Source organism: Lissotriton vulgaris, chromosome 9, assembly GCF_964263255.1.
Source record: "Lissotriton vulgaris chromosome 9, aLisVul1.2, whole genome shotgun sequence".
Classification (NCBI taxonomy): Eukaryota; Metazoa; Chordata; class Amphibia; order Caudata; family Salamandridae; genus Lissotriton; species Lissotriton vulgaris.
Genome location: NC_141697.1, coordinates 562,211,964 through 562,222,003, shown reverse-complemented (window position 1 = coordinate 562,222,003; position 10,040 = coordinate 562,211,964).

Genomic DNA, 10,040 nt, shown 5'->3' with positions numbered 1-10,040 from the left:
AGGGCGGCTGTCCGTCTTTGCAGGTGGGCTGATGGCTCGAAGCACAGTCAGCTCGGGAGCTTGGACCGGACGGGTCCTCCTTTGCTTTGCTCTCGGTTCCCGGTGCAGATGCGGTCACGGTGTTCAGGCCAGCGGCGGCTGGACCTCACTTTGCTCTCGCTGTTGCCTTGGGTCCCGGTCACGGTGTTCGGGAGGATATCAATGCCTTGGATTACGGGGAGCGTGGCAGGCTTGCCCGGCGCTCCCAGACCCCTCTGTCAGTACTGCAGCGATAAGCAGCACACACAGTCGCTCTCTTCAGGGTGTAGCGCCCACTGGTCCTGGGGCGCTGGTCAGGGGGCAAGTTCAGCAGCAAGCCCTTGGAGATCGTTTCAGCAGAGTTTGGCAAAAGTCTTGTCAAGTAAAAGTCTTCTCGCAGTCTTTCCTTTTTCCTCTCCTTCGGCAGCAAGGCACCAGACACAGGCAAGAGACAGCACTCTTCCTTGTCCTTCACGGTCCTTCTCGTCGGGCAGAGTTCCTTCTGTAGCCCAAACAGGATCTAATTTTCAAGGAGCAGGGCTCCTTCTTTTATACGGTATTTCTTTTGTTCTCCCAGGCCAGGGGGGCCTTTGCATAGCCACTTTCAGTCCTTGAGTACCCTGGTGGGTGTACTCCGGCTTCTGCTTTCAGTGTGAGGGGCAGGCGCATCAGACGCCCCACAGGAGGTGGAGCCAGCATTGTGCGGACAGGGGCCGCCAGAGTACCTTGTTGATGGGGCTTCGCCCTTCCTGGGCCAGGTGTCGGCTGAGTCATCAGTCGCTCCCCAGGAGGGTGGAGCCAGCATTGTGGTGGCAGAGCACAGCAAGATCCAGAGTCAAGAGCCACTCCTACCTCCCGCTAAGGTGTAATCTGCGCCTTCACCACCTGTCATCCCCCAGCCCTGTCACTCACACATCCCAGACAGTCAGATACACATACCAGCAGAGGCGGCTGAAATGGTTAGGCAAGCAAATGCTGACTTTCTAAAAGTAGCGTTTGCAAACACAGGATACTAAAATAAACTTGACTACAAGAAATATTTTATCATCCTGAGTTCAGGCATACTAAACACGACGCGCTACCATGCTCCTTGAGCCTGCTGGGATTATAGGGTGTAATAATTCCAGCAGCTCAGTCTGGCCTAATGGAACAGGTAGCCTTCAATAGTGAAATACGGTTTTGGTTGTAAGTCACTACTAGGACATGCCACACACATCAGGGCTTGTCCTACCTTACACCTACAACGCACCCTGCCCGCAGGCCTACCATAGGGGTGACTAATATGTAGTCAAGGGAAGGTTCGGGGGCTGGCAAGTGGGTGCACTTGCCCAGCTAGCATGACAGTACGAGACCGCACGCGGGTTCTGCGGTCGCAGTTCCCAGACACATCTTTACGGCTGCTTCGGTGGGTGGCGCAACCAGCGCTGCAGGCCCACCAGCAGTATTGGCATCTACCAGCCCCGGCACTCCTAGTGCACTTTACTAGGGACTAACAGTAAATCCAATGAACCAATCATGGATACCAATCGCATGTACAATTTACAGTAGGGAGCACTTGCACTGCGGCACGGGTCAGCCGTGGCGCAGTGCCCTGAGTATCGGAAAACCAGCAAAACATCGGAGGCACATCAGCAAAAAGTGGAAGGGAAACTCACGCCAAGGTGCCAGGTCTAACATGTGTCCCCTCCAGCTGAAATGTGGGGGGAACTACCCTTCCCCAGGGAGTTCCACATCACTAAGGCGGAAAAATCTGGACAGACCGTCAGCGTTGGCGTGATCGGTGCCAGGGCGGTGTTCCACCGTAAAGTCCATACTCTGTAGAGAAATGGACCACCTCAACAGTTTCGGGTTCTCACCCCTCATTTGCATCAACCATCTGAGGGGCCTGTGGTCCGTCTGAACTCGGAAGTGAGACCCAAACAAGTAGGGTCTTAGCTTCTTCAGTGCCCAGACCACAGCAAATGCTTCACGCTCTATTGCACTCCACCTACTTTCCCGTGGAAGTAACCTCCTACTTATGAAGGCTACGGGTTGGTCAAAGCCCTCCTCAGTCATCTGTGAAAGAACAGCCCCTACACCATGCTCTGAAGCGTCTGTTTGCACTATGAATTCCTTGGAGAAATCAGGAGCCAGGAGCACGGGTGCCGTGCACATGGCAGTCTTCAGGGTGTCAAAAGCCTTCTGACAGGTGTCAGTCCAATTCAGATTCCTGGGCTGCTTCTTCGAAGTCAGCTCTGTCAAGGGGGTCACGATCGTGCCATAGCCCTTGACAAACCTCCTGTAATACCCAGTGAGCCCCAGGAAGGCTCTCACTGCAGTCTGGGTCTTGGGGGGTTCCCAAGCCAGGATGGTCTCAATTTTGGGTTGCAAGGGTGCTACCTTGCCACTCCCAACTTGGTGTCCCAAGTACATCACTGAACCCTGCCCAATCTGGCACTTGCTTGCCTTGATTGTGAGGCCTGCTCTGCGCAGGGCCATCAACACTTCCCAGAGGTGTCGCAGGTGTTCTGGCCAAGTGCCACTGAACACCGCGATGTCATCCAGGTAGGCGGCACTGAACTCGTCCAGCCCAGCCAACACCTGGTTGACCAATCTCTGAAAGGTGGCAGGGGCATTCTTCATCCCAAATGGCATAACCCAGAACTGGAAATGCCCATCTGGTGTCGAGAATGCCGACCTCTCCTTTGCCCCATCGGTCAAGGCGATCTGCCAGTACCCAGACGTCAAATCAAACGTACTGAGGAACCGAGCAGCCCCTAGCCGATCAATGAGCTCATCAGCTCTGGGGATGGGGTGCGCGTCAGTCTTCGTGACTGAATTGAGTCCTCTGTAGTCCACACAGAACCGGAGTTCGGGTGTGGCTCCCGGCGCAGCAGCCTTTGGGACCAAGACCACGGGGCTGGACCAAGGACTGCTGGAAGACTCAACCACCCCCAGGGCAAGCATCTTGGAGACCTCCTCCTTGATGCAGGCCCGGACCCTGTCAGTCACCCTGTAAGCCTTATGCTTCACAGGTAAGCTGTCTCCGGTGTCCACATCATGGACGCACCAATCTGTGACACTCGGAACCAGGGAGAACAGATCGGGAAACTGCCCCAGCAACTGCCCCAGCAACTGGCGGCAGTCTTCCTGTTGTTCGGGGGTCAGGGTGGGTGAGAGGTTAACTCCATCCACTGACCCGTCTTTCTCACAGGCCACTAAGAGGTCCGGAAGAGGCTCCGACTCCTCCTCCATTCCGTCATCAGTTGCCAACAACATGCCCACTTCGGACCTTCGTAAGTGGGGCTTGAGGCGGTTGACATGTAGGACCCGCAAAGGGTTCCTGGGCGTCTTCATGTCCACCAAGTATGTCACGGGGCTCTTGCGCTCCACAACCTCGAATGGGCCTGTCCACTTATCTTGAAGGGCACAGGGCTCCACTGGGGCCAGGACATACACCTCTTGTCCAGGCTGAAGCTCGACCAGAGTGGCATTCTGGTCGTACCACCGCTTCATCTCCTCCTGGCTCGCTTCCAGATTTGCCTCGGCAAGTTGTCTGAAGCGTCTGGTTTGGTTTCTGAAGGCCAGCATGTAGCTATATACATTCTGGGGAGGTTTCCTGGGAGATTGCTCCCAGCCTTCCTTTACCAAACTCAGCGGTCCTCTCACGGGGTGACCGTACAGCAGCTCAAAGGGGCTGAACCCTAGGGACTTCTGTGGTACCTCGCGATATGCAAAGAGCAGGCATGGTAAGAGGACGTCCCACTTACGCCTCATTGGACCTTCTAGGCCCATGATCATGCCCTTCAGGGTTTGGTTGAATCTTTCAACCAACCCGTTACCTTGGGGATGGTAAGGTGTGGTGAACTTGTACATTACGCCACACTCTTGCCAAAGGGACTTCATATACTTGGATATGAAGTTGGTCCCCCTGTCGCTCACCACCTCCAGAGGGAATCCTACTCATGAGAAAATTCCCATCAGTGCACGTCCCACCACGGGGGCCGTCACTGTCCTCAGAGGGATGGCTTCAGGGTACCGGGTGGCATGATCCACCAAGACCAGGATGAACCTGTTGCCCATGGCTGTCTTGGGGTCCAGAGGCCCAACGATGTCAATACCCACTCGCTGGAATGGCGTACCAACCACAGGGAAGGGTTGGAGGGGAGCCTTGTTCTTCCCTCCGGTCTTCCCACTTGCCTGGCAAGTCGGACAAGTTCTACAATGAGCGTCTGAGCTCTTGTGCATTTGGGGCCAGTAAAAGTGGGTGACAAGCCTGTCATAGGTCTTGTCCATCCCCAAATGTCCTGCTAAAGGCACATCATGAGCCAGACCCAGTAGGAAGGCTCTGAACTTCTGGGGTACCACCAGCACACGGGCTGACCCAGGTTCAGCAGCCTTAGGCTCTGAATACAGGAGGTCGTTCTCCCAGTACACGTAATGTGTTTTGGCCTGAACACCATTGGCCTGGTCTGCAGCCTGCTGCCGCATACCCACGAGAGAAGGGCATTCTTTCTGCTCCTTGCAGAATTCCTCCCTGGAGGGTCCTCCTTCTTGCGTCCCACTTACGCCTCATTGGACCTTCTAGGCCCATGATCATGCCCTTCAGGGTTTGGTTGAATCTTTCAACCAACCCGTTACCTTGGGGATGGTAAGGTGTGGTGAACTTGTACATTACGCCACACTCTTGCCAAAGGGACTTCATATACTTGGATATGAAGTTGGTCCCCCTGTCGCTCACCACCTCCAGAGGGAATCCTACTCATGAGAAAATTCCCATCAGTGCACGTCCCACCACGGGGGCCGTCACTGTCCTCAGAGGGATGGCTTCAGGGTACCGGGTGGCATGATCCACCAAGACCAGGATGAACCTGTTGCCCATGGCTGTCTTGGGGTCCAGAGGCCCAACGATGTCAATACCCACTCGCTGGAATGGCGTACCAACCACAGGGAAGGGTTGGAGGGGAGCCTTGTTCTTCCCTCCGGTCTTCCCACTTGCCTGGCAAGTCGGACAAGTTCTACAATGAGCATCTGAGCTCTTGTGCATTTGGGGCCAGTAAAAGTGGGTGACAAGCCTGTCATAGGTCTTGTCCATCCCCAAATGTCCTGCTAAAGGCACATCATGAGCCAGACCCAGTAGGAAGGCTCTGAACTTCTGGGGTACCACCAGCACACGGGCTGACCCAGGTTCAGCAGCCTTAGGCTCTGAATACAGGAGGTCGTTCTCCCAGTACACGTAATGTGTTTTGGCCTGAACACCATTGGCCTGGTCTGCAGCCTGCTGCCGCATACCCACGAGAGAAGGGCATTCTTTCTGCTCCTTGCAGAATTCCTCCCTGGAGGGTCCTCCTTCTTGCTGCCAATGGGTCAGCTCAGGCAGGTCCCCCAGTTCGGCGATCTGTTCCCCTGTAGGCTCCAGGGCATCCCCCTCAAGGTCTGCTCCCTCCTGGACCGTGGGAACTTCAGGGGCCGGTTTCCCGCGCCCCCTGCGCCTTCTCCCTAAGGCCGGTTCCTGGGCCTCTCCTTCAGGCCCCAGGACCTCTTGATCACCCCTACTGGCTGCCATTGACCGGGTGGTTACGCACGCCCAGTCAGGCAGACCCACCATCCGCAGGTGAGTCGTCTTCTCCACCTTTTCCCAAGGGGAGTGCTCCAAGTCATTCCCTAGCAAACAGTCAACAGGCATGGTTTTTCTTACACAGACCTGCAGAGTACCAGAGACCCCCCCCCCCCACTCGAAGGGAACTTGAGCCATCGGACACTGACTCTCAGAATTATCAGCGTTGATAACCCTACAGTAGGCATGGGGTACAACCTGCTCTTGAGACACCAGGTGCTGCCTCACTGCAGTCACACTGGCTCCTGTGTCTCGAAGAGCCTCAGCTTCCTTGCCATTGATGATCACCACCTGCCCATATTTCTTAGTGTTAGAGGGCAGGTAGTTCGTAGGGATCATCTCACTGTCTCCTAGCGAGACTAGGGTCATGTGAACGGGATCTCCACCCCCCGGGACCATCACTTCTTCTCCTAAGTGAACACTAGTCACTTGACGGGGCGGAGCACCAGTGGGTGCGGGTTTTCCAAACAGGCGACACTTGGGGTCACTGGATATGTGTCCAGGCTCGCCACATTTGTAACAATTGAAGGGCCCCTTTGGAACAGGCTTACCTGTCGGGGCCCCATTCTGCTTTGGGGGTGGGGGAGGCTGAGAACCTTGCTGCTGGTTCCCCTGGGAACTACTTTGGGGGCCTTTTTGGAACCCTTTCTGTTTTCCCCCCTTGTCCCCCCCACTCTTCTGCTGGGGACCCTGCCCACTCTTGGCGGAGTCTCCCACTGGACCCTTGTGGACCCTGGTGCTGAGCCAGCGGTCCGCCTCCTCAGCAAGCTTCCTCGGGGTGGACAGCTTGCTATCGATCAGGTGTTGGCGTAACTCAGGAAAACAGTGATCAGACAAGTGCTCCCATGCAATTAAATCAAAGAGACCTTGAAAATCATTCACTTTGCTACCCTTCACCCAACCATCCAGTGCTCTGCAAAAATAAGTCACATACTCCACATACGTATTCCCAGGCCGCTTAGTACATCCCCTAAACTTCTGTCTATACATTTCAGGGGTAAGACCGTACCTGCTCATCAAAGCTTCTTTCATGTGGGAATAGGATCTCTGTTTCTCAACGGGCAAATCTAGCAAGGTATCTCGCCCTTCGCTAAGGAACCTTCCCCACAACCCCGCTCCCCAATCCTTGTCAGGGACCCGGTGGGAGGACATGGCTACCTCGTATGCCCTAAACCGCTGTCCTATGTCATCCCCCTTAAAGAACTCTTTAACTACGTCCTTCGGGATGTGCACTCTTGACTCTACCTGCACTGGCGATGTGCTGCCACCAGAGGGAGGATGATCCAAGTTTCTCTCCTTTAGACTCATCTCCCTCATTTTCAATTCGTAATCCATTTGGTGCTTTCGCTCTTCCAGCGCCATTCTTTTGGTTTCAAGCTCCAGTTGGATTTTTAATTCTGCCAGCTTTCTTTCGTGATTCCTTGTTTCTTTCCTGTCTGCCAGCTCCTCTGGCGACAGGCCTTTACCAAAGCTGTGCACGCTGTCTTGCCTTTCGAGATCCACCAGATCCATAGGTGCATTCTGCTCTTCAGTCGCATCCTGCTCCGCGAGGGCATCTTGATCCTCCGGGGCCTTTCTGGACTCTATCCAGGCTTTCAGGGCCTTGTAGAATTCTGGCTTATTCTTGCAACCAGCGTGCGGAACCTTGAGTTTCTTACAGAAAAACTTCAGCTCAGTCTTTGAGTATTTGTCCAGCTTTGCGGCGTCCCACTCCACCTCCAACACCTCAGAGGTCGTGGACTCCGCTCCATCCAGGCTCTTCGTGCCTGGCATGGTTCTCACACTCGGAATCTTCTTTCGGCAAAAAGCAAAGTCTGTGGCTAAGTAACTGGACGGTAATCACTGTGCAATGGTCAGAAGTTAAGGTATAAATACTGCAAGTGCAAATTCGAAAATCCCACCGCTGCCACCAGTGTAGGAAGGGGGAGGCTCTAGTTGGCGCAGTGCAACACTAGCGACAAGCAGGGACTCTCTCTTCCTCGTCAGGGCTGAGGGTTACCTTCCAGACAACCTCTGCTTACCCTCTAGGTAGTGTGGCTTAAGCAGTCGTAGGCTAATCTTTGGGGCACATAGGGTTAAACACTTGCAATATTACACCGTCACAACCAACCCACCACACAATGAGACCAGACTGTATTCTGTAAAAATATATATCTTTATATAAGCTTCAAGCAGGCTTGTGAATACAGTTATCAAACTTTCAAATAGCGGTTCCGAGTTACTTAGTTCAAGTTGCCACAGTTCTTTCTAGCAATCTGAGTTCTTTAGGGCCTTCTGGCCAGTTCAACAAAGTTCTTGTAGAGCGGGCGGCTTCCAGGGGAGCTGTCCCACGTCGCGTTGCCTTCCCGGGGTCGCTGTTCGTTGCGGCTCTCAGCCAAGCAGGTCACGGGTCATCCGGGGCAGCGGTGCTCTGTGGTGGCAGGGTCCTTTCCTCGTCGTCCGCTCCGACCCTGGAGGCGGCGGCGGTTGTGGTGGCGGCCAGTGGCAGTACGGTCCCCAAGTGCAGGACGTACCCAGCCAAGGGCCGGTTGCAGCTGTGCGCTCACAGCTGAGCTGTCGGGCAGGATACAGACCAGAGGGGGGTTCTCACAGGGCGGCTGTCCGTCTTTGCAGGTGGGCTGATGGCTCGAAGCACAGTCAGCTCGGGAGCTTGGACCGGACGGGTCCTCCTTTGCTTTGCTCTCGGTTCCCGGTGCAGATGCGGTCACGGTGTTCAGGCCAGCGGCGGCTGGACCTCACTTTGCTCTCGCTGTTGCCTTGGGTCCCGGTCACGGTGTTCGGGAGGATATCAATGCCTTGGATTACGGGGAGCGTGGCAGGCTTGCCCGGCGCTCCCAGACCCCTCTGTCAGTACTGCAGCGATAAGCAGCACACACAGTCGCTCTCTTCAGGGTGTAGCGCCCACTGGTCCTGGGGCGCTGGTCAGGGCGCAAGTTCAGCAGCAAGCCCTTGGAGATCGTTTCAGCAGAGTTTGGCACAAAGTCTTGTCAAGTAAAAGTCTTCTCGCAGTCTTTCCTTTTTCCTCTCCTTCGGCAGCAAGGCACCAGACACAGGCAAGAGACAGCACTCTTCCTTGTCCTTCACGGTCCTTCTCGTCGGGCAGAGTTCCTTCTGTAGCCCAAACAGGATCTAATTTTCAAGGAGCAGGGCTCCTTCTTTTACACGGTATTTCTTTTGTTCTCCCAGGCCAGGGGGGCCTTTGCATAGCCACTTTCAGTCCTTGAGTACCCTGGTGGGTGTACTCCGGCTTCTGCTTTCAGTGTGAGGGGCAGGCGCATCAGACGCCCCACAGGAGGTGGAGCCAGCATTGTGCGGACAGGGGCCGCCAGAGTACCTTGTTGATGGGGCTTCGCCCTTCCTGGGCCAGGTGTCGGCTGAGTCATCAGTCGCTCCCCAGGAGGGTGGAGCCAGCATTGTGGTGGCAGAGCACAGCAAGATCCAGAGTCAAGAGCCACTCCTACCTCCCACTAAGGTGTAATCTGCGCCTTCACCACCTGTCATCCCCCAGCCCTGTCACTCACACATCCCAGACAGTCAGATACACATACCAGCAGAGGCGGCTGAAATGGTTAGGCAAGCAAACGCTGACTTTCTAAAAGTAGCGTTTGCAAACACAGGATACTAAAATAAACTTGACTACAAGAAATATTTTATCATCCTGAGTTCAGGCATACTAAACACGACGCGCTACCATGCTCCTTGAGCCTGCTGGGATTATAGGGTGTAATAATTCCAGCAGCTCAGTCTGGCCTAATGGAGCAGGTAGCCTTCAATAGTGAAATACGGTTTTGGTTGTAAGTCACTACTAGGACATGCCACACACATCAGGGCTTGTCCTACCTTACACCTACAACGCACCCTGCCCGCAGGCTTGCCATAGGGGTGACTAATATGTAGTCAAGGGAAGGTTCGGGGGCTGGCAAGTGGGTGCACTTGCCCAGCTAGCGTGACAGTACGAGACCGCACGCGGGTTCTGCGGTCGCAGTTCCCAGACACATCTTTACGGCTGCTTCGGTGGGTGGCGCAACCAGCGCTGCAGGCCCACCAGCAGTATTGGCATCTACCAGCCCCGGCACTCCTAGTGCACTTTACTAGGGACTAACAGTAAATCCAATGAACCAATCATGGATACCAATCGCATGTACAATTTACAGTAGGGAGCACTTGCACTGCGGCACGGGTCAGCCGTGGCGCAGTGCCCTGAGTATCGGAAAACCAGCAAAACATCGGAGGCACATCAGCAAAAAGTGGAAGGGAAACTCACGCCAAGGTGCCAGGTCTAACATTTGTGTCTTGTTTTGCTAGGATGGCTGCCCTGCGAGGTTCGCCTTAGGCGTGGGGGACGACGACGCCTGCTTAACAGCGCTACAACGGGGAGTTAACTGGGTCAAGAGATACGACCCAACGGCAACGTACACACTGCCTG